General features: G+C 35.9%; 1 protein-coding gene across 28 annotated transcripts in view; it reads right to left on the reverse strand.

Moving 5' to 3' along the window:
- Window positions 1–26495, reverse strand: part of NRXN1 (neurexin 1) — a 673398-nt gene that overhangs the window by 596458 nt on the left and 50445 nt on the right. The gene's annotated exons all lie outside the window — the stretch shown is intronic.

Below are 26495 nucleotides of genomic sequence, written 5' to 3' on the forward strand. Positions count from 1 at the left end.
TAATTCTCTGCGTGGTACAGTCAGCAAAGGCCACAGCAGTGACAAGGATGGGTTCTGCCCCCCGACTGAATCAAAGGGCATTTTGCCTATGGAAAGGCTGCACCAAGCAACAATATTTACCATTGTTTATACCCAACCCAACATCCATACGGGGCACAGGAAAGAAGGTTCTCCCAAAGCTTACAAAGTAAAAGGGGACTAAGAAATGAGTCTCAATTAATGAAGCAGACAGAACTGAAAGCTGAAAAAGAGGCTCTGTGTCCTAAAACTCATGTTGGTGCTCATAGTCCTCAGCTACTCCACTGGGAAGGTGATTTTGAGGGAGTATTTCTCTGATCATGACTGAGGAGGGGATAGGAGAGAGAAAATGGGAAAGGTAAAATAATGTAGGAAAACCATCACAGAAGTCAAGGAGATGGATGCTGTGGAGCCAACAAAGAGATGGGGAAGGGTAACAGTACAGCAGTCTGACTGCCTGGGAGATCTGCTGCAGTTTGTGCCATCTCCACCAGCTCTTCCTGGGGAGGGAGCACACAGAAGCCAGTGCAAATTGAAGGCCAGTTCTGACATTATTGGTCATTTCTCATGGACTCATCCCATAGGAATTATGCCTTAAACTAATTTTGATACATTGTAAAATAAAAAACAAATAAGAAAACAAATAAGTTACACAGAACTGGGCCTAATGATATTTTTTTAAGCACTGTGATTTCCTCCCAGAATGTGCCACTTATCATAGTGAAAAGCCTTTATAAGTTAATGCAGAAAGCAATGAAAAAAGGTCATCAAAACTTCATAGTATTCCAACAAATAATTTGAAAAATTTACCACTTTAAAAATACTAATTGCTAAAAATGACGAATAAGAAGGGTTTAAGGGTTGAATTATACAGTTAGATATTATAATTCACCTTTTCCATTCACACACTCTAAACCAAGAAATAGAATAAAATTCATTGAGATGATGAAGAACACCCAGTTTCACAAGACAAAGATATTATGTTCTATACACAACGCAAATAGTGATATTTGTGCTAAAAATGTGATATCTGGAGCAGCTCTTAGCAAAACTTTTCTGGAAGAGCCTTCTACCTTTAACTGTATACAGTAATTTCCTTTCTCTAAGTAAAAAAAAAAAAAAAAAAACCTATGCAAACTCAATGAAAAATAAATTAGTTATTTCAATTGTTGCTAACTTCAGGCTCTTTCATCTCATTCCAGTTATCAGAGTATTGGTATATTGGAATACCAACATTGCCATGGCATTCTTTTAGGTGGCCATGCTTAGCTTAAAAAGACTTTTTAAAACCAGCATATGAACTTGCTGACAGGTGAGTTCAGTTCCTCATGATGTCAGACTCAAAGAAAAGGGCTCTGAAAATGACATCATAGGCATGCTCACATGGTTAAACCCATCTGGTTACAGAGTTTAGCATATTTGGTTTTATATCACGAGTCCTCCTCTTAGCAATGATCGGTATCCCTTTTTTGATGACTTTCACCAGAAAGATTTATACTGGCTGAGCAGCTTCCCCTAAATGTCTGACTAATTAAACGTTTAGTGATAGCAAGTTAAGCTGTCAAAACATTTTGAATTAAATAAAATGGAAAAAAAGTCGAATTCCCACTCTGAATTAAACAGTGTATATAGCCAAAGCCCTATGCACTAGTAAACTGCAATGAAAATTCATTCCTCCACAAGTTTTTGTCATGGTAAGTTAAACCATCTTTAACAGTTTTGCAATCTAAGAAAAAAATTAGTTCAGCTTCCTTATGGTACCTTATGAAGCTTTTACATGAGATTAGCATTGAGCACTTTAATTAAAGTAGTTTGTTTGTGATGGCTGATATATATCCATATCACTAACACTTCACTTGGCTTTCCTGATTCCCATTTTCTAGACATGGCCTATTCTTCCAAGCAGAACCCAAGAAGCCAGAAGGCCCAAATTCTAGCCTTGCTTTTTATTCATTTTGCTTACTCCAGCCACTCTTAAAAAACAAAATAAAACAAACAAACAACAACAACAAAAAAAAACAACAAAAAAAAGGAAAAAAGAAAGATCATTGAAAGCCATGTACACTATCAGTCACAGTTCAGAGGGAACAAAAATTTCCTCATTTAAATCAGGAGTAACTGCATTTATGTCATTAGATTTGCATTGGTGTAAAATTTCTGTACCTGGAGGAGAGTAAAGCCATACTACACATTTCTGTAGCTGCTGATGATTCAGCCACACACAGAATTTACCAACATTTCTATCCATCCACTCTGAGGGATCTTATTGTCTACTGAGTAGCTCTGTTGGCAGCAGTGGAACTCAACGTTTTCAGGACCCAAATGCCAACTCCAAATGCTGTAGGCAGTGGCACAGAGCAGCTCTTTCCTTTTCTGCACCAGCTGATCATACCAAGGACTTTTCACCCTGAAAACAGGTGACTTTCTCTTCAGCATCCTGACTTCAAAAAGATGTGGGAATTTTTCTATTTTTCACATTGAACCAAGCTCCTCACTTGAAGAACTAGAGAGTTCTTATCCGCTGCAAATGCTTATTTCCAAGACCTCCCCCCATGACCACCACCAAAAAAATTAATTGCCCTGCTACTTTCTGTGTTTGAAACCTAATTCCTCCAGCCACAGTCTGCTCTTGGTGCTATGTGTGTAATCTGTTGACTGTGCATATCGAGCCAAATACTGAGTTGATTTAAATCTGGTGTGACACAGTTGAAATCAGAGGAACTGCACAACTTACACAGGCTGTGAATCTGGCTTATTATCTCCAGATGAATTGTCGCAGGCTGTCCCTACTGAACTGAGAGCAGATTCTGCTCCATATTTTTTTTTTGCAGCAAAAGCACAAACAATTCTAATTATTTTTGCATATCACTGTGATTTAGTGATATGAAAATGGGAATAATTTTTTACAGTACATTTTTACAAATGAAAGAATTGTTTTAATGTTCAGTGATTCTTCATGAAAACCTTGATTTTAAAAAAAATAGACAAAACACCTGACTCTTTCTATGTTTAGTGGTTATTTCTTCTATTACCTTTTTTTATCTGCTAGAGAATTTACACCTTAGCCACACAATTATGTAAGAACTGTATTTTCATGACAAACAGGAGAAATAGTAATTAGTATTTTGAAATTACAATAAGAAACAACACTATAAGAAATAGCATATTAGCAGAGGGATTTTTATAGTGCTTTTTTTTTTTCTAATGACAATTTAGTTCACAATCACATTCCAGCAAGGAAGAACATACTATACATAACATACTATAGACATATTCATGAAATTTCAAAAGGGATTCAGAAGCATGGCAAGTGGTGAAATAGCACGAAATAAAGCTATGTTATGAAGGTGTCTTGCAACAAAATTGATGGCTAGAAGTTTAAGATACAATATTTTGTTTTTCTCAAAGAATAATGCATAAATATACTTCTCTCTAAATTATCTACTGAAAAAAAACTGTACTCAGAAATATCATTTCAGGAGCAGCTTTATCAGTGGAACTGCTCCCAGTGTTTCTTCGGTGGTGAAATTTAGCCTGTCCCATCCATTTCTCAATTTAGTAGAGAAATTGGTTTTATTGACATGGGGTTCAAGACAAAATATTTGAAAAAAATATGAAAAGATGAAGTATGTTATAAAGCATGAACAGTCATATTGTCAATAATGATGAACTAAAGCAATATATTGAATATCCATGGTCACGAGCATTGATCCTCTCAAGTGCTGTGTATCGGACAAATTCCATTAGGATTATTTGCATATTTTAGAAATTAGTTTTGAAAAATGTACTGCACATATTGATTGTCATTATCGACTGTAATTATGAATAATCAGAAATGGATTATATAGATGCCTGGTACTCTGATTTTGTTGCAGCCTGCTTTAGTATTGGGTAAACAGGGTAACAGCATTTCCCAATCCTGTTAGGATTCTTAAACAAAATCTAGAAATCTACCAGAATCTAGGCAGAAGGGCTCAGGAGTTCCTACATTTCCACATTACATCTGAAATCAGTGTACAGCCCCTCTCAATCTCTACACAGCTTTGGATAGACCTATTCAGAGGACTTTCCAGTGCAGTTTGTAGAAATATGACAAGGACTTTATTGATATTTTTTGGGTGGAAAGGAGAAGTTTCAGAATAACAGGAGTTTGGGCCCATTTTAGTTTCATTCTCTACCTACATCTCCTTGAGGATCCCTTCTTTTCTGGATTGCCCTGTTCAGGACTTGGGACAAAGGTGAGATCCCGAGATCCCGTCAGGAGTACTAAAGGATTGCCTTGACTGAAAATAAGGACAGGGCTTTCTGCCAAATGAGGATCATTAGGGCACAATTAGATTTTTGTTACCAGCTTTTTACAAGACAAAGCCATCAGCACAAATTCAGTATGCTTCTGTAAATGCGAGTAGCATCCATGAATTTGTTCTAAGTGAGGCCATCTTTTCTGGACAGTGTCCCAAGGGCTTTGGGAATGAAATAATGACAAGATCATTTAAGTTAAGCTACTGTAGATGAGCTCCAAGTGTGAAGCAGCAAGGGGGTCAGTTCAAGTTTTGAGCACAAGCAAAGAAATAATGAACAGAAATAGAAAATGGCATTATTAACTAAAACCATTACTGTGTTAATTCCAGTGGTCATATATTTAAAATTAAGTAAAAAAATGAGAGAGGTTTCAGAAAAAAACCCAAACTTTCCCCACAGTCATTCTTGTCACTAAAACCCTAAGAAAACTCAGCAACCATTCTTACAAAAAAAGCCCTAAAATGCCCAATCTGTTGAGTAAATCCAAGATAAGATAAAGAGGTGTCTGAACCCAGTCTATAACTATCAAAAGTTCCTGATAGCTTAGGATAGAAGTCCTTTCAACCAGACAAAGACTGTCATCAAGAGTCAGAAAAGTTCAAACTGAAAAAAAAGACAAAAATATTCAATAACAATAAAATAAGAATTGGCAATTCCAGGAAATTCTTCCCTGCAGTCTTAAGACAGAGCTTTTCTCTAACAGACATTGCATATCAATCATTGCTTTTGGGCTGCCTTGCAGGAATCACTGGAAGAGATTCTGCCTTTTGCCATTTAGCAGGTCAGGCTAATATTCTCATAGTGGTACATTCTGGACAGAACTCCTAAGAATCTATGAATTTTCTTTAGTTAAATGAGAACAGAAACCAAGCATAAACAGCAGCAAATACTTTGACACCCTGTTAAACAGAAATGTGTTCAAATAAATTGTTTTCTCAGAACCAATCTCTGCATCATTTACAAAAAGATTTCACTGAGAAATATTTCACATGAAGAATTCAAATATAATGGGTGAAAAAACCAAAATGATGCAGACAAATATCTATTTTCCCTGTGGTTCACAACAGGACAATATCTTCAGCCACAATTTACTTCTACCACCTGTTATATTTTTTTATACAAAACTTTTCTAGGTATTTGAGAAAGAGATGAGAAGCAGAATCAAAATCAAGACATTATTAAATCACTACTCTTTCTGAGGCAACACTTTTTTTTGTGCTATTTCGTTCCTGTGCAGATTTATCCCTTTTCTAGTGCTGATTATCACAAATGTTATCAAACATAAAGACATTCAACATTGCTTTATTTTTATGCTATTAATTCATGATGATTTTATTGTTACATATTTTTAGATATGCACATCTAAATGGGATTTCGTGCCCTTGGAGCCACAGGAGTTGACAAATAAGCACATCTTAGATACTTTCATCTCCTTTTTCTCAACTGCTTTCTGAAACTGACAATTTTGGGAAGTTACTTATTCTCTTCTGTTAGTAGTTTTTACCACACATACTGCTACAGTCTCAGTGGCAAGATCATGTATATATAAAAATGACTGCTTTTTAATTGTATTACAATCCCAAGCAATTTTACTTTGGTCATATTTTCCCACCTCATTAAATTTAATTTTTTTTCTCCGAAATAGGTCTTGCTACTCTCATATTTACTATACTTATGACCTGTTTACAATATATCAATACTTTCAAGAAATTTTCATCAGCCACTGGGACAAGCATTCCTGAATCTCTGTCACAGTTGCAGTAACCACAACCAGGAAGCAATTTTTTTTCTTTTTTTTAAGATTTGAATTCACTAATATCAATAGAGGTAGTGAAAAGAGAAATAAATCATTTGCATATGTGAGGGTGAATCAAATAACCTCATTCCCTCCTCAGTATTTTAATTTCCTTGTATAAGTAGGAAATGAAACACAATGTAAATCTATGTATTTTACTCAATAATCAGATATTCTTTAAGAACTGCTGCTCTTTTCCTGTTTATCCTCTGGAACTATTTCTCTGGATCTGAAAAATTCAATTTCCACTGAAAGTCTCTGGGATTCACACACTTTACCTTGCTTTGTGCATTAGGACCTCTTCCCTATAATCACTAGAGGTCTTATTTCTTATCACAGAGAATAGATAGACTGACTAGAACTACACACTGACTGAATGTGGTTCACTTTACAACTACTTTTTTCTTCCTGGGATTATTTTTATTCCTTTGGATTTTCGTCAGTTTTGCCCTGCTGGCTACATGGCATGAAAATATATTTTCAGGGTATTCCTATCAAAACCTTTCATACAGAATTAACTTTTCTGGTTGGCAGAGAGCAATGTCAAGTACAGATTATGTTCTATGAAAGTGATGTGGGGTGACACAGATACTTCTATTTCAAGAATACCTGCTTTGAAATTAATTTGATAAATTAATAATGCAACTTATTCCAATACATTCTTTAATAAACAGTTGTGAAATGAGGAACAAAAAATTTTGGGGATTACTCATGCTTGTTTTGATGTATGTGAGAGTAGAAACAAGCCAAATATTTCCTTGTTGCACTGTGCTTTGTCAATTTGTACTCTTGGATAGTCAATTATGGCTATCCAAGAGGCTGCAAATTCAGGTTCAGCTACTATCAGAAGAAATCAAATCCCTCTCCAATCATCCTTTCAGTAAAACTGGTCTGTTAGACCCATTAATAGAATAGGATTAGCTGAGCTGACAGAGAGTAAAAATGCTGTGCAGTGATTGAATGGCAGAAGCAATTTTCCAACTGGATGGCAGCTTTACGGAGGCGATGATCCAGTGGATAACATCAGCAGGACACTCAAAGGAGGAGAGGTCGTGGGTTTTGTCCATGAGTGGGATATTATTTTTACACAATACTTCCTAAAACTCTCCTACTGTTTTTTATTGCACAGTGTACTGGCAGCTATCTGCACTGGCACAATCTCGACTGTGCAAATATAGCATTTCTCCTTTGTAGAACTTACTAAACAGTGGAGACATGACTGCACATTTTGCCTATCTGAGATATTCACTCAGGCCCTGACTTGGTAGATGGGTGTTTGTGCCTTCCCAGACTGGTACAACACCAAAATTAGCAGGAACAGCATACAAAGCCAGCCATATTTTTGTATTCACACACTGTCTTTATAAAAAAAAAAGAGAGGAATGTTTACGTGCTATCCTCATGCCATGACTTTGACACAGACGGCTGAAGACGATTTAGTATGAAGTGTTCTTGAGAGTTAGTAGCTAAAAATGTTGAAGACACACTGTGCACAATTAAAAATAGAGTACCAATATTCAAAATCATTTTGTTGTACAGTTCTTTATCTTGCCACTATGAAATTTTCTTGGCGACTACTGAGATTCATTTTGTGAATGTGAACTGAGCTGAAGTTGCCTTTGGAAGACATTGGAATGATACAGAACAAACCTTCTCCTCATTTAAATGGCAGTTTCCTCTGAAGTGAGTAAAGCTGTACTCTGAAAGTCAGCATACTGTAACCAAGTCCTTAATTTGACATCAAATTAAAATTTAATCATAGCTATCTGCGACTGCAAGTGAACAAAATAGATATCTTTATTTTTTTTATTAAATGAACATAATTTTCTCCTTTACCAGTCTACACTCATTTCAATCATAATGCTGAATGTTATTCTGATTAATTAGTTGTTATAGATAATGACAATCTAATTACAAGAAATTTTACGATTAGAAAAAAAAATCAACATTTCTTCACTTAAAATCTCGACATCCTTAGCTAAAGTAAGAACGGATACATTTCTTCTTTCCTCCACAGATTTTACAGAAATTGCAAAAGAGTATTATTTTGGTTTTTTGTAGCCATGTGAATAGCTGGATTGAGCTTCCATGTGTCCAGAGTACCTACAGGTATGACACAAAGTGACATGCTTTAGAATTATTCTTGGTTTCATTAATCACTTTGATATGAATTGGTTAAACTGTAATTTTCTTGGCATGAGGTTGTAACTTTTATAACACTCCTAACTGATGTAACAAACATTCAGGCGTTAGTTTAGTATAGGTGAAAAAGGTGGCTCTGAGAAGGAGAAACTGTACCTGATTTGTTTTTGCAAACCCATGGTGTTAGGGTGAGCTACACTGATTTATCATCTATGACTGTTCCCATCTCAGAACTGCACAAATAAAATTTCTAATAGTACTAGATAGTAGTAAATGTTTCAAAATGGATCCATGTTTGATGTTCAAAGAAATTAACCCAAGACAGCTAGTTCTTCTCTTCCTAAGAGTTAATCAGTGGCACAGAATCACAGAATCACACAATGATTAAGACAGAAAAGGGGGTCATGTGGTCCAATCTCCCTGTGCATGCTGGGTCACCTAGACCTGATGGCCCAGGGTCATGGTCAGATGGCTCTGGAATATATCCTGTGTTGGAAACTCCACATCTCTCTAGGTCAGCTGTGCTGTGCCTAAGGGAATCTTATGGGAGACAGTGTGAAAAGCCTTTACTGAAGTCCAGGAAGACAACACTCAGTGCTCTGCTCTCACCTACCACATCAGTCAACCCATCATAGAGGTTTATGAAGTTGGTCAAGCATGACTTACCCTTGGTGAAGCCATACTGACTACTCCTGATGATTTCTCATCCTTAGTGCACCGGGAAATGGTTTCCAGGATTAGCTTCTCCATCTTGTTCCCAGAGAATGCAGAGATCTTATCAGCCTGTAGCTCCCTGGTCCTCCTTCTTGCCTTTCTTGAAGATGGAAATGACATTTGCACTCTTCTATCTTTGGGAACTTCTCCCAGTTGCCATGATTAATCGAAGACTATATAGAGTGGCCTCTCAATGACAGGTGACAGTTCCCTCAGTATATATGGCTGCATCCCATCAGGTGCCATGGACTTACATATGGGCACTTTGCACAAGTGTTCTCTGACATGATCCTCTTCCACCAAGAGTACATCCTCCTTGGTTTACTCTTTCCTTTTTTACTCAGGGACCTGGGATTCCTGAACGTTGATTCTGCTAGTAAAGGCTGAAGCCAAATAGGCATTCAAGACCTCATTCTTTTTCATGTCTTGTGGCCAATAGGTCCACATTTTCCCTGGTCTTTTTGTCAGTAAGGTACTTAAAGTAGCCATTCTTCTTGTCTTTGACCTCCCTGGAGAGCTGAAATTGCATTTGGGCTTCGGCTTTCCTCACTTCAGTCTTGAGTGCTTGGACAGTGCTTCTGTATTCCTCCCAGCCCTACCTGTCCTTGCTTCCACCCTTTGTAGGCTTTTTTTTTTTTTTTTTTGGAGGGGGGGGTGGTGGGATGGTTGGAGGTGATCATAAATATTAATCTGCTTTCTTGGACCCTTTTTTCTGCAGGGCCTTATCCCATGGAACACTTCTGAGCAAATCTTTGAATAGGCCAAGGTCAGCTCTTCTGAAGGCAACTGTTGTGAGCTTTCTTCTCACTCTTCTCTGTGTCTTCACAGTCCTGAAATCCACCATGGTCACTGCAGACAAAGTTGCCTAATCTCCACATTCAGAACGAGCCCCTCCTTTTTGACGTATGTGGTCCAGGAGACTGCCTCTCCTTATTGGCTCTGATCTTATTTGGAGGTGAAAGTCACCATCGATACACTCCAGGAGCCTCCCTGTCTGCTCATATCCTGCCATGTTGTCCCCTCAGCAGACACCAGGGTGGCTGATGTTCCCCGTGAGGAGCAGAGTCTGTGAGTGTGAAGCTCCTCATACCTGTCCATAGGCCTCATCTTCTTCTTCTTCCTGGTCAAGTGGATTATAGCAGACACCTTCTGTAATGTCATTTTTGCCAGGTCTTGAAGTTTTCCTTATTACCTTTGTTCCTTTCTGAAAGAAATTGCTTGGATCTGTATCCTGATGCTCACCTTCAGTCACTTCATATTTTTTCCTAAGCCTACATTCCCTCCACATGAAGCTATTTTATTTATAGGCCACATGAAGTTATTTTTTGTTTAGTCATGTTGAAATGTAATTCATGTATCATAATACATCAGCATGGTAGCACATTGCCAATGAAAATGTGGGAAAGCATCTTTTCCACTTTTAGCTTCTTCACAGCTGGAAAATTGGTTAGGACAACAAAGATGGCATCAAGAAAAATAAATATAGGATTCTCTAGTGGAGAACTATTTCTGGTACAAAACTTTATCAGAACCAATTCTAATATCTTCCCACAAAAACTCTCCCTCACAGAAAAGTTGTCTCTGTATTGCCTTTTAGCACAAATGGAGGGCACAGTAGGGAACACTGTAATGACCTTTCATGGGATTGAGTCAAGCAGGATCTTAGAAGGAAGTTAATGAGAACATCTAAACGTAGAGCTATAGAAGGAGCTACAGGGGAGACATAAGTATTACTGATTCTGTAATATGAATAAATATATTTAATGTGTTCTGAATGTATTTCTAAGATCGCATTCTTTCGAGGTTGCTTCTTAAGCAAGATACAAAATGGTATTCTTACATATTTAAAGCAAAATGTTACTAATAAGGAGATTAAGCAAACTTTCCAACAAGAAAAATCCTGCTCTGTAAGGTAAATGCTGGCAAATAACAGAAATCTTGTTTGATTGTTAGCCCATTATTGAAATGAACACAAAAACCATCTGGTTCCTAGTTTTAATTCATGAAGAGGAGGAATAATTCTGAGGTTCCCAAAGTGGAAAAACTCCTACATCTAAACCATAATTAAAATTTCTTTCTGGCAGAGTATTTATGCCATTAGGCAATTCACAGAATTATAATGATGAAAGCAAGTATCCCGTATCATGTAAGTCATGTACTTAATCAAGTTAACAAACCTCCCAAACAAAGCACAAAAATTTCTCGCACATATTTTAAAAAATCATATTTTCTGAACAAAGAATCTTTCCATATACTAACACAGAAACTCATATTTGAGGGAGGTAGAATTTTTATGAGTATATTCTCAATACATAGACCACATCAGAATATGAACATTCATGTAATAATAATGCTTTATGCAAAGTAAAGGGTGTAGAGGTGTAATGAATGCAGCCAACAGAGTGAACAAATGATGAGCTATGATTCCAACTAGTCATGTTAAAACAGAAACAATCTTCACATTGAACATAGGAAAAAGATTTAACTTCACTAACACAAAATTCCAGAATGCCACATCAAGCCAAGGGACAGAAATAGATCACACTGGACTGCAGGATAAGTCTCTTTAAAATTCAACAAAACAAAACCTAATGCATATGAAGGTGTGGAATTTGAGAAAGGAGTATCAATTATTAGGATTTTGATTTTTTTTGTATGTTTTTTTGTTTAAAGGAATTAGTTTAAGGAATTTGTGGTAATAGCCTGTTCCAGAACAAAACTATAAAAACTGAACAAAAGCCACTAACAACACATTTTAAATAATTTTCAATTGCGTAGCCTCTTTATATAGCAGGTTGCAAAGTGCTTGATTCATTTTCTTATTCTGCTTTCTGCAGCTTACAGCAAGAGTCTTCTTGCTTTATGAAATGTATACTAAAAGGGTATATTGTGAAGAACATCTAATGCTCACAAATAATTTGCTTCTAAGAATAAAGAAAAAAAATCAAAGCACATTTCCCAAAACATGCTTATAATACATGGAGAGGAGTCACCTCATTTTACTTTCATTAAAACAAACCAACCCACCCTCCGCAACACCCCATTTGTCTCCAAAAGTACTTTAGAATAGAAAGGTCTCAGGTGTTTTTCTTTTATCACTTTGAATGTGCTTCAATATTCTATATTGACAACTGCAACTTTTTATTCAGTCTGCATTTTTAGTGAGTTCCCACAGTTTTCTGTAGTGGGCCAAATTCTTAAAATACACTACCTTCTGGTTAGGGCACTGGCACAACCCTTAAACAACACTGATGCTCTTACTCTCTTACGTCCTGCATCAAGTGACATCGGTATGGATTTAAAAGACATGTAAAAGATGTATCCTAACAAATACTACAATTAAATGAAATAAAAAGGACATGTTATTTATATAATGTCCTACATTACATATTTTTCCTGTCCTCAGTAACAAGTAGTCTGATGAGAAGTGTAAAATTGAAATACTAAAAACATGTAAAGAGCTAGTAAAAAAATAAGTGGAATAGAAAAACTGGGCAGGAATCGTTCTTATGACATACAATAAGATCTTCTTTAGAATCCATTCAGGTGGACAGGAATGTTTTCATTAATTTACACCGCTGGGCTGAGACCTGAATTGCTCCATGAATTTCATAGTTTACCTGCTATGCTGCTACTCATCATCTGCAACTCCCATTGGGACCTCAGGGTGAGTCACTGGAACACAATGAGTTCATCCGTCCCCTCTCTGCCAGGGAAGCATCTCTAATCAATAGCTTTTAGTGCAATGGAAGTTACCACAAAGCTTTCAAGATCTGGGTTTATGTTGTAGTTAAAATGAGCTTAGTGCCATCTCTAGTGTGTAGTTACCACCAAGCTGCACATCATAAATTAGGTCAAGGCTGTTTGTGCAAACTGGTATTTTAGAAGATGAAACAAAAGCAATGCAGAAGATGTTGATACTATCACATGAAAGCCATCTTTGTGTGTTTGATTTGTGGATGTCTACATACACACACATTCAAATACATATTTAGATGTGATTGGAGACAGTAAAAATAGGTCAAATAAATTTTTCATCTAAATTGATTTGAGTGAGTATGCAATGGGAAAGTGCAGATTCCGATGGAAGATATGGTTATGTAAATCTCCACTGAGACAAGAGAGCTACTTCAAATATATGCAGACTGGTTTAAGTCCCTTATAACACAAGTTCAAATCTCTGGTTGAAACCTCCCTAAAACAATTTAGAATTGGAATTATTCTCCTAGAGTTGCATCATTTGGATGCATACATACACTTTGGAGTTTAAGAAGAGGACAAAGGCATTTAGAAAAAAAAAATCTCATACAAGCATTGACTATTTTTTTCTTGTCTTTTTTTTTTTTTTATTAGCTATAGTAACAAACAATAAATAATGTAAGCCAAATCCAGTGAAGAGTGGAGTACAGATTTGATTTGTGTAGCAACACACATCTTCTAAGTCACAGTTTCTCCAGGACTGAAGAATAGTGTTTCACATGTGCTGGCAGGAAACAGCAGTACAAAGCATAACAGAAGTTCACTCTGTAGGACTAACAGCAGCCATGCTTCTCTGAAGTGAGATAAATGCCTCACTGGAAATTTCAGGTCAAGAGGAACATTGCAATGGGATTACAGGACTGAGCAGAAAAGACTGAAGCTGGCACAGAGAGTTTAGTCATTGTGCAGCAGTGACGCTCATTTGGTATCATTTACATATAAAACTGATCTCACTTGTGTATGTAAATTGATTATACCCTCCTGGAATTTGGTGGTTTTCTTAGCAAACAGAAGGATGACATGCACGTTAAAGAAGAACAACAACAATAACAACAACAATGGGAGAAGAATTAAAAATGAAAATGGGGGGAAATAAGGAAAAGAATAGCAATTTCTTTTGGGAAAACTAAATGTGTAAGAGTTAGTGTAATTTACTCAGCACAATTCCACAAATCTCACTGTCCTTGGGAGGTTTCTCAGGAATCAGTCCTTCCACAAATATTTTCTGAACAATTATTAAGCATTGAAGGCATGTTTTTTTCTTTTTCCTGCTCATAAGCAGTGATTATTCTTTATTTTTATATAAATGTTTCTTTAACAAATATATTTATTGGGCCCAATTAAACAAAACAGTACTGAAATTTTAGATCTGTTTCTGTATATCCCTCTGAGCAATTCTCACGGTCATGTGAAATAAACTACACTAAGTTTGGTTGTTTTGTGCTTGGAGTTATTTTTATGTATTTCATTTGAAAAATGAGCTGTAATTCCAGGTTTAGGTAGGAAAAAAAAAAGATAACTGCCTTTTTTCACCTTCAAAGAACAGTTCAAATATATTCAGGGCAAACTATGAACATGATTGTGATTCCCTATGCCATTTGAAGTCTTTGCCCATTGTGCAATGCATGGGGAATTATTGATAGCTATAAGAGGAAGTTGGAGGTCAGTCTGCTAGTCAGGGCTAGACTAAGACTAGTTGAGCTAATATCCAGAGATTAAAAAAAAAAAAAATTACACTCATTCATCAGTGTGAAATAGCACCCCATATGCAATTGTTCAGAAAGCAATTGGCTGAACAGTCTTAAGTTATAGAGAGTCTCACTAGCAATACCTCAAACAAAAAAAAATCCTAGGCAATAGATTTTCTGGCAGGCTTCTCTGCCATGGAAAGCAAAGAAGTAAGTGTGTATTATTGTCCTCAGTCTCCAGCAGCATCTCCCACTGACTTTGAGAGATGTTGTTCATGTGAATCAAGCGTGATGTAAGAACAACAGCTTAGAAAAGTACACAGTTTTTCACTAAGAAATTTGTAAACTTATATGCCCAAATTTGATTTCCAGTGCAGTATCAGCAAATCCTGTCACTGTTATATATTGGTTTGTGAACAAAACACTACAGGGCTAGTATTAGGGTGATTTGAATGGAAGGCAAAATATTTGTAAAGGAACTGAAGAACAGAAATAGGTGACCTGTGGGGTAAAACAGGACACATTACCTTGCTGAACAGGACCCTCTCTAGAAGAGATGATGTGAATATAAACTTATATATAATATGTAATATCATGTATTGTGGCACAGAGATCCAAAACATACTTCAATAGACTCTAGAACTCTACCCCACTCATTCTTTATGTATATGGAAAACCCCTCCCCCATACAGCTCTCAAAAAAAAACCCCATGCAGGAGTTACATAGCACCTTGAAAAATCAGATTCTGAGAAAGCATTTTCATCCCTTAGGACATGAGTATTATTCCTCACAGAAAATAATCACATAGCTCTGATGTTATGGAAAAGATGGAAATTACAGTTCACAAGGCTACTAGTAAACAAATATCAAGAGAAAAAATGGATCTTGGTCTCTACAGGCAGCTACAGATATACTGTGACTCCAGTGTGGAATCAAACCAAAGCATTTAATCTTTTTCCAAGGCTATATTTTACACGTAAACCCACTACTTTGTTTTGGGGAGAAAAACCCCTCTCCTTAATTGGTTCTTCTTAGGGTTAATTTTTGCTTATTCTACTTCTGCTTTTTTATTTTTTGGGGTTTTTTTTAACTTTTGAAGTTAGATCCCTAAAAATACCTCTCAATTTTCAGGTGATTCTATACAACTGGGCTTTGAGCACGGAGGTCTTAACTTTGAAAGGAGAAATGTTTTTATTGCACTGATGAAGTACTCACACTTCATTAAGCAATGAAACCTCTCCATGGTTCTACAGTGTGTTTCATGAAAAGACCTCAGCAGTTTATGCTTATAAATGCCTCCACACAGCAGACAGAAAATTTGGTAGTTAATATTTCTGTGCAAGCAGAAGTGGTGCTTGAGACTTGGGTGAAAGGCATGCAGTTGAGGTGAATATGTAGATCTAGGAATTCTTCCTCACAGCCGAGCAGGAGAAAACACAATAGGGGAATTTTAAATTGATTCAGGAAAATTGAAGAATAAAAACCATGGTAGAGGAAGCCAGGCTTAGACATATAATTCAGGTAGGTGACATCCAGATCTAGGAAAGATCAGGTAGGAATCATACAAGACATACAATATTTTACTGAAACAGGAGAATTGTTTAAACGGTGTTTAATGCTGCTTCTTTAGACTATAATATCTGTTAAAGTTGTAGCTATCTTTTGAGTGGATTTAATTCTAAAACTCTATTTTGTTAAATAAGTGAAAATATGCTGTGCAGAATGTGATGAGAATTTGTGACCTCCTTATTTTATTCAGCTAGGAAAATAAGGAGGGAAAGTTCCCATATAAGTTGTGTATTATCTAAAATCACAAAATCACAGAATATTCCACATTGGAAGGGACTCACAAAGATCATTGACACAAACTCTTTAATGAATGGCCCATACAGGGATTGAAGCTTGACCTTATTATCACCATGCTCTAAATGTTTTGTTTATTCTAAGGCTCTTGGTTGTTGCTCCATTTAGACTACCTTTTGTTTCTAGCAGTAGTACTATTTGAACTACTATTTTTGCAATTCTTATCATAACAAAAAGCAGTAAGCAGGCAAGAAAGAGACCAGAATCTTCTGCACCCCAGATACATATAGTTATTTTAAGGAAATGCCTCCCAAGTGCAAATTTAATTTCTTGCAGACTTTCCCTTTTCCCTTTAGCTTTATGTCTCCTGTAGAAAAGAATTGTAGATTTAATACGAAGAACAAAATGTCAAACAGAAGAAAATAAAGAAGACTTACTTTTTTTTCCACCAAGAGGAAAGTTAAAAAATCTCTTCTTATCAAGCGTAATAGAGAAGGAATGTTGTTACATATGCAGAAAAACTTTCTCAGGAGAGAAATATGGAAGAGAAATATTCAGTTCAGTTGGGTCCAAAACTACAAGGTCTTCAAAAAGCAACCAGAACAACAAAAGCACCACATATTATTCATTGCAATAACATTATGTGCCAAAACATCAAGCCACTTCAGGAAAGAGGTAAATACAAACAACTCCCTTAGACTTCCTCATCTACCTCTGCACTACAGGATCTAAAACTGAGACATGAGAAGCAGCCGAGTTTCACCAAAGGTTTACTTTGTTCCGGATTTAATTCTGTCATTTCTTGGGCTGCTCATGACCCTGTAAATTCCAAACCAAGCAAACTGAAATAATGTTTGTGTTGCTGGATTCTTTTCCTATTTTCTAATCATTGTAGAACAACAGCGCCATGGCTCCATTTTTTTCTAGCACCACCATCCTCTGTCTTGTCCCTTTCCTTTTTCCAGTAACAAACTCCTGCTGAAACCTTCATCCTCTGTGACTAGTCAACATAGAAACAAATAGGATTTTTCCACAACCTGACTACTGGGAGCAAGGAAGGGGAAAAAAAACCAAGTCATAATTTCTAACCGAAAGGCAAAAATATTTCATATTAAAATCAAACAATCACATACTGAATTATTACAGCTACTAGCAGTTTTTTTTTTTTCTTTGGCCTTTAGTGCATTGGAATATTTAATTCTGTGGCCACCAGCTGTTAAGCAGAATATTTTACCAGGGATGTATCAGTGTAATTAAGTGTGATAAAAACCAGAAACATACAGCATGTTTTTCTGTCTTAGTGTAGGATAAACTATATCTATGTCACGCCTTAAAATATTTATCTAATGTCTTCTCATCCCCCAGTCCCATTGCATCTATTTCAGTGTTTCACTATTTGCATCATTAAAAAAGACCTTCCTAGTGTTTAAACTTACAATTAATCGATAAAAAACACAGATTATTTATTTCCTTTTTATGACACCCTTTACAAACCTGATCTTTGCCATCAGGTCTTCCCTCAGTCATTTCTTTTGTACGGTACATAACCCAACTGTTCAGTTTTTTATTTTATAGTTCTGCTTTGTTTCTGATGTGCAATGGTTAAAACTGAATGCAGAATTCCAGCCTTGAGTACTGCCCTGAGCAGAATTGGATAATTACTTCACCATGTCTTACAAGATGTATTTCCATTTACAAGAGATAAAATGTTCCCTAGATTTTTTTACAACTTCATGGCTTTGCTAACCCCTGTACAGAATGTGATACATGCATACTCACAGATTCTTTTCCAAAGAAACAGTATTTCACCAAGTTTTTTCTACACCATATTTTTGCTGTCCATAATTTCTTCCTACGCCTAGCACCTTCCACTTGCTTCCACAGAGTTTTAACATATTTTTTGGTCCTTTTCTCTAATTTGTCAAAGCTGATTTTGAATTCAACGCTTGCTCTTGAATATGCGGTTTCTCTTCCCCAGCTCTGCATTATCACAGATTTAATAAACTTGGTCTGTGCTCTACCATCCAGGCTGATTAAAGGAAAATAGCAAAGAATTGATTCCAGGAGGAATGCCTTGTGGTTGGTTTGTCCTTTCACTTTGACAGGCAATTACTGGCAATCCGCAGTTATCCAGACAACTTCACATGCAATTCACTAATTTAGAAACTTAATCTAGCCCAAGATTCCCTAGCTTGCTTAAGATAATATCATGCTAGACAGTGCATAAAGATATGTTAGAGAGTGCCTAAAGATTTGTTTAGGATTACATGACATCTGCTGCTTCTTGACAATCTCCAACAATTGTTGAAGAATTTGTTTATTGTATTTTGTAGCTGACCTACTGATACTCATCTCTTTCTTGCCTTGCTACTGCTAACAAATTATTTTCTTGATTACTTGCTCTAAAGTCTTCCAGGAACTGAAGCTAGCCTGGCAAGCTAGATTTTATTGCAAATTTAAAATTTGGCACTAACGTCCCCCTCTTGCAGTCTTTGAAAACATCATATGCCTTTAAGAACATTCTTATAGGAAACCTCCAACAGAGGTTAGATTGCTTCTGGCCAATATTCTACTAAATATCAAGGTGCATTTCATCACACCATGCTCATTCATGTACTGCATGGGCAGCCAGGCCCTGAACGAGCTGAAATGTAAATAGACCATTTTCACAATGAATGCTTCAAATACTTATGCAGGATGGTCATGCACCTGATAAAGAAGCTAAGAACAAAGTAGCAATAAAGAGTGAGTATATTTTGCTTTTTATTTCAGAAGTATTTTAATCTGCATTGAGACATTTAAGTTTGTAGCAGTCAAAGTACATATTCTAGGTCATGCAATTGCACTGAATACCTGCAACAATAAACATGTACCTGACCAACAAAAGAATAACCACAGTTGTGTGCTGGGTCTGGCTGAGATGGAATGAACTTCCCTTGCAGCAGCCTATATGGTGCTGTTTGTTTGGTGCTGATTTGAATTTGTGACTAAAACAGCACCAAATCTTTGTCTGACCCTTTTTCTGCCACCCAGTGAAAAGGCTGGAAGTGGAAAAGAAGCTGTGACCAGACACAGTCAGGACAGCTGACCTGAGATGGCCAAAATGATGCTCTGTACCACATAATACCACACTCAGCAATAAACTGTGAGGTTTTTCCTTCAAATGCAGCCATTGCTGGAGTCTGTCTGGTCATCAGTCTCCTTAATGAGAAAGCGACTGCCTCTCCATTTCTTGGGTTTTTTTCTCATCTTTTCTTCACTTATTAAACTGTGCTGATCTTGACCCATCTTGACCTTTAATATTTTGCTTTTCCTATTCTGTCCCTTCCATGCTGATGGAAAGTGAGGGAGTGGCTGGATGAGTGTGCATCTTCTGGATGAGGCGATCTGACAACAGGTGTGTTAGATGGAACACAATCATCCCCAAAAACTCAGGTCATGTTTTTACTACGTGTAAAAACATTCCGAGAAGTACCTCTAGCAAAGTTAGTAAAACAAACAGCTAAGCCAGCTGGAAAAGATTGTTTAGCTATTTAAAAGTACACTGAATCCTGTTCAGAAAATATTTGTTATATTGCATGCAGTAAGGATTTTTTTTTTTGCGCAGAGTAAATATACTGTAATTTTTGATTGATTCAGGACCATTAAAATAATTTAATAATACATAAGAAGCACAATATGGACTTCACTTTGTCTACAGTTTTCTAGAGATTTCCTAAAATACAATGTTTTGATTAAAATTATAGGTGTGACTGAACCACCTATTTAGCTTTCATATCCACATTTTAGTTCTTTACTTCATCTTGTAAAAACTATTTTCTAACTTTCCATGGAAAAAATGGAACCGCACCAAACAGGCAAACCAACTATTTGTTAATGTTCACTGTACAAGTGATAGAACCAGCAAATGTTGCTGGAGTTATTGTTGTTTGCACAATCCAAACTTTACATTGAAGGGCTCATACCTTCCCTGCAGATTGCACTTCAAGAAGCCACAGTTTCTGTGCATGGCAGCAACAAGAATTCATCTATATCTTCTATATCAAAAATTGACTTATTTCTCAAATAAAAATATGAATATTGAAAGTTTTTACTGAGTATTAAGTGCTGGAAATGTTTGTATCTTCTGGCAGTTTTACAGGCGTTGAACCAAGAATTTTGCTCCAAATTATCAGTTCAGACAAAAGGAATTCATCCTCTACAGTCAAAGGCTTACATATTTTGCCAAAATTAGGTCTGAATTCTGTATCTAGAGAACAAGATTTCCTACTGTTTTCAGTACTTAGGTTGCAATGCAATCTCTGCCACAGGTTTGTATGAATGCATAGATCAGCATTTTGCTAAATGATCTGTGAAAATAGTTACACACCTAGGGTGTTTAGATTTTGAAGTTTTATATTACTTTAAATAGGTACCAGACTACTGCTGACGTTTTAATAACTTTTGTGGTGTACTGAGTCCAGTACTGACAGGCATTTTGCATTACACTGCAAAAACAGTGTAGGAGGAGAAAAATGACAGATCTCAGCTTCTCAGACATCCTAAGTGGATATTATACTTTGGGACTCTATAGAGAAGCATGTTAGCCAGCTGTTGTTACTGATGAAATTTTTTAAATATGTTGCTATTTAAATTGTCATTACTTATTCCCTTTGATATCCTTTTTTATTTTTAACTGTGTGTTTATCCTGTGTGTGATGTTGAACAGTTGAGGTGATGACCTCCATAAATTCTTTTGTTTTTCTGAGTTAAAGAATAAAAAAAAAAACAACAAAAGTAATTTTGACTATTTTTCTTGATATTTTCTTCAGAGCTCAGGATTCAAATTCACCTGGGCCTAACGCTTTGCAGATTTTCACTGCAGTAGCTTCTTTATTGCCTTTTCCAGCAAAACAGCAAGGTGTTTAACATTTTTTCTTTCCCTCAGGAAAACGTACCTGTCTCTGAGAAGATATCTTCTGTATTGTCTATCAGTAACAAGACAAATAAATCTTTTACTCCTTTAGCAGAATCAAAATCATTAGTTGCTACCTTTTTGTTGTTTTTTTTCCTCAATAATCCTAGTATTTGCTATTTTCGCTTTTATTGTAAATTCAAGTCAGCTCAAACACCATTAAATTTTAGTACAAGTCCCAAAGCTGTACTTTGAAAATTACACTTTTAAAAAAGTAATCTGTTTACTACATTTATCTCTCACATCCTCGTATTTCTCCCTCTGAATCATGCATCCCATTCTACACTATTGGCCACTAATCATTTAAGGATGACAACCATAGAAGGTCCAGTATTAGTCAGGTCAGCTCCTCTGCAGTGGATGAAGCTATGTGAACTTCCACCACGTCAGGACACCATGTGTGTTTTTCTTAGCTGATCCAGAGGAGTGGTGCTATTGTGTGTTATTCATCTGCCACTGCATGGCAAAGTAACTTCCTATCTACAAAAGGTAATTCCCCTATGAGCTGAGCTAATGGACACTCACATGGCTGGAGGTTTGACTTCAGTAATTCATACACAATGCCCATGATTGTAAAAAGCATCAAACAGTCCAGGAATATACCCCAGAGCAAGGCAAAAAGTGTGACAGCCTTCATTACAACCATGTTTGCACTGAAGTGCATCCAGGGAAACACCAATCATTGGAGGAGGCAGAATAACTTCAGTAATTCCAGCCTTACTACAAATTTATTATCATTTTTAAAAGGGTATATTAGAAAACCATAAAAAATCTGGTGTTGTCTTTAAGGAATGAAATGGTCAATGGTGAAGAGGAGGGGATGAGGGGACTCCTTTACCACCATCTGCATCTTTCAAAAGTGGCCTTCTTGCTTCATGGGAGTATCTTCTAATTTAAAATATTAAATGTAGACATTTGGAAGACAATAGGATTTACAGATTGAGTGAGTATACAAAATTTCATGGTCTTCTCAAACCACTCTGTGTATTCAGCCATGGATTACCTAATGCTTCAAGTCACGTATTGTTTCTCTAAATCTGAGTTCTCTAAGTTTTATTTGTCATATACACACTGGCAGCAGTACAAACAGTAAAATACTTTTTTTGTTATTAATGCAATTTTTCAACCATCTGCACACTAAACAACAAAGATTAAACGCCTTTCATTTCGTAGCCTAAGTAAAATGTCAAAGGCTAATTTTGTTCTGTGAACAGCTGAGGAGTATTAGCAAAAGCTTTTATGGTCTTTTCAACATATTTATGGTTTCAGAACAAAAATGGTGGAGAAATAAATAAGGTTTCTGGCCTCTAGCTTGAGACACAGCTTCTGCAAAATAAAAACAACAATCCTTTAGAAGTACAAAGGAAAATTTGCTTTTTCTCATCAGGTCAAAGCTGGAGTTTCAAATGTTTGCAGGCAAATGTTTTCCTGATTGTTTGCAACTTTTAACCAGAATAGTTGCTTTACTGTCTTTTCATCATAACAGAAAGGCCTTTATAATTTTCCATGAGTGAAAACAACTTTTGCTTAGGGTTATGAGTTGGGCATTAAAATATCATTCAGGAGCAATACAAAGCAGGAATCCATCCTCATATCTATTTCACTTTACAAACGAAGGAACCAAGACTAAAAGGGTAAGATCATTTCCCCATAATGAAAAGAAAAAAAGGAAAACTTGTAGCTTCAATGAGTTTCTTACCAAAATTTAAACTGATTTATGTGAACATGAACTGTAGAGTTAGTTTGAATTACTTATTTGAATAGTATTATACATTGTTAAACCTAATTTCAGAGGATATGGATTGACACAAAGCTGTCATATAATCCAATTAAGTGAAATTTTAACTATTTCCTAAAAATACCTAACCCTACCCAACAGATGAACAATTTTGATGGTGCAAGCCACTTCTAGACAGCTTTCTTTAAATCTCTCTCTTTTTGGTTGTTTTTTTCTTGTGATTTTGTTCACTAACACTACAAAAAAGGTCATAATCATCATAGAATACTTTCCACCATGAAAACAACTGAGAGATGAGAAGAGATTTTGAATAAATTTAGAAATATGAACAATGACCACTAAAAAGAGCTGCAGTCTATGATCATACTGGTGAACAGTGAGAAAAGGAGCTCTTGCCTTTCCTGTGTCTCAGATGACTGAACGTGGGGAGCAATTAATTAATTAATTCAGAGAGGAGGCTGGATTGAAAGTGAGTCTCAGATAATCATTGTTCCCATGAAACAGTGTTTTCCACAGACACAAAACCTGCTGAGTCTCAGAAGCATTTGCTGTTTCATAAAACCCTACTGCTGCTTCCCATCAACTTCTAATTATGAGTGATAAAACCTGGAGTTCCTCACAAAGCCCAGAAGTTTCACTTCTGCTTCCACTCAAATCTGATCTAGCTACAGCTGTAGACAAAGTTCCAGGAATGCACAGAAGAATAGCAAAGCTCAGCTGAGGTGATGGCATTTTATGCTTTTATATGTATATATATTTATATGTATATAACGTACTATGAAAAACCTAGGAATAATAAGCCAAAGAAAAAAATTTCTTTTTGAACTCACTAATCTATTAATATTTTTTTGCACTTAATAATAGATTTTGAACAACATATAATTACCTTGAAACATGATTAGAATTATCTAGTGCTCACAGCACTCTGAATTTAGAAATTCCATAAACTGAAGTAGGATAATTTAGCATTTAGATAGTTACTTAAGCTTCTACATCAAAACCTGGAAGCAAAGGGCATTTTCCTACATTTTTCTATATTTTATTTTCTTTTAAAATATGCATCTTGAACCACATATTTAAAAACAATAAAAAGTTTCTATTTCATATGTGCAAATTCATGTCTGAACTACAGACTCTCACTGTCTTCCCTGATTACTTCCAACATGATTTTACTTCTAGTTTTACAGAAGTACAGAATCTATATCTCTCCTGCTGGCTTAACCCCAGAACGCTTACCACTTACTGCCATTGCTAAGGAGAATAAAAATAACTGAAAATGCTTATAGGTATTTTCTTAAAAAAATGCATTTCAAGACAAAAATAATCTCATGTAAGGACCACTGAATTCAAAGGGCATTTTTCATCGACCTCAGGGCGGGTTGCACCTGGTTTTGAATATAAAACTAGAAGCACTGACAGCGATGGAGTCCTTAAACTGCATACCATAAGGAAAAGTTGAAGCTGATAATGGAAAAAAGATGATGCCAGACAGAGTTTCCTGTGATGCAGAGAGAGTTCACAGCTCCCTATTGAGATGCACAACACAGACAGGAATCATATGAAGGCCATTATGCTAATTCCTGAACTGTTGTTCAGTTGTGGTTATTTTGAGAATCTCAGCATAGAATTAAGAAAACAAAACCAAAACAAAACAAGCAAAAGCCACAAAACAAACAAACAAAAGAGTAATGAATACAAAGGAAACACTGTAAAGTGTGAGGAAAATGTTCCCTTGCCAGCAAATGGCTAAAGGTTATCAGAGCTCAGGAATATCTAGGGAAACATACTAACTCAGACCACCACACATAAAAGGCTTTTTATAATTATCACTTTCTAAGAAATACAGAAAAAAAAAGGTAATATATATCCTTACAATTAGAAAGGTATTTCATTTCTACCTGCACAAAATAATTAAACTTTTTCTAGCCTGATTTCTTGTAAATAGATCCTTGAATTTTAAGACACATATGTAACATCCACTTCCACTTAACCCAGTGACCTTATTAATGAAAAAAAAACCCTTGTCTTGTTAAAAAGTATCTAACAAGCTCTGCTCCTTTCAATTCAATGAAACTACACCAAGAGAATCAAGTGTTCTACAAATGCTACATTTAGCTGTACAAGAGTTTACTTTTTGGCCATGGCTATTCTAGTACAGGTTCTATCAATCCAATTAGTACAAGCATTTGCCAAATAAATAGCACTTGCTTCCTTAAAGACCTGTTGAAAATATTCTTATACAGTATTTTATAAATTTCCTTTAAACTTGAGAGACTTGGATGTGTATACACCAGAATTGCCAAGTACAGCCTCTTCCATTTATCTATGAGGAAAATTTATCTTTTTCCAGGCTTCTATGCTTTAATATTATCCACAGGTTTGAGGAGAGAACTGAGTTCAACAAAGAAAGTTGATGAACTGGTGTAAACATTCATATATCTTAAATACAATTTTTCATTTTGCAGGCTACTCACTATATTCTGTTTACCTCTTGTATCACCATTTATATAAAGTAGGTGATCTTTTAAAATAAAAAAAAAAACTCTGCCAAGTAACTGCTACTATATTCTAATGTTATCTGAAGATAAAAATCTCTCTTGTTTGTGTTTTTTGGCCTGTGAAAGTGCTCTCAAAAATGAGCTAAAGATTTTTTTTCAATGGATGACATACACCATAGATATTTTGACTTGTAAAAGAATGGAAGAAAGAAAATAAATATGAGAGTACAAAGAAATATCATTTAACCAGTTACCACAAAATCTCCCCCCCCAAAAAAAAAAAATTGGTAACTAAAATGCAGGAATTTTTTCTTTTTCTGTTCAATTTTCTACAGTTTGGAAATCCTGAGTCATTCACATATTAACATGATTACATGAAAATGAAAATTAAAAAATGGTGTACTTTGTGCTTGATAAAAGAAATGGAGACATTTAGCTGAAGAAGTAATTAAGATGTAGGCATTCACCTGCCTACATTTCTTCTGGATTTATATTCAGCATACACCAAAGATGCTATTTTTGCTTAAATCATCACAATACAACTGTGCCCCCGCAGGAAGTACACAAATATAACACAGAAATCAAAGACTAATGCAAGAAGGTTTGCCTGCATAACTCAGATTACTGTCTATGCTGCTGAAGGGAGTGCACTTGGGAACAGTCTAGATAACATCAGAAAATTTGCCAGACTGCACTGACAGGTGTCAGCATTACTATTTTTACTCCTCTTAAAAACCTAACAGCCCCTCTTGTGACAATAAAACAGAACAGTAAATATTGTTTTTTTAAGTTTAATGCTTAGATAATAAAATACATCTGTTGGATTTTACTATATTATGTTATATCATGACACCAGGCATCAGTATTGAAGAGGATCTTATGACTTCAACTGGCCTATAGTTGCATAACAAGGCATCATCTTCCTATTTCAACACCTAAGATGTGCTTTGTTTTCTGCTTTGTCCTCCTGGTTCAACTGTTGAGTTAATTTCACAGTTCATCATTAAATTCCTATTTGAATATCAACAGCTACAACTTTTCTAAATTTCAGGTTTGCTTCATATAAATATTTCAACTACTCTC

The sequence above is a fragment of the Motacilla alba genome, chromosome 3 (assembly GCF_015832195.1).
Source record: "Motacilla alba alba isolate MOTALB_02 chromosome 3, Motacilla_alba_V1.0_pri, whole genome shotgun sequence".
In the NCBI taxonomy this organism is placed as follows: Eukaryota; Metazoa; Chordata; class Aves; order Passeriformes; family Motacillidae; genus Motacilla; species Motacilla alba.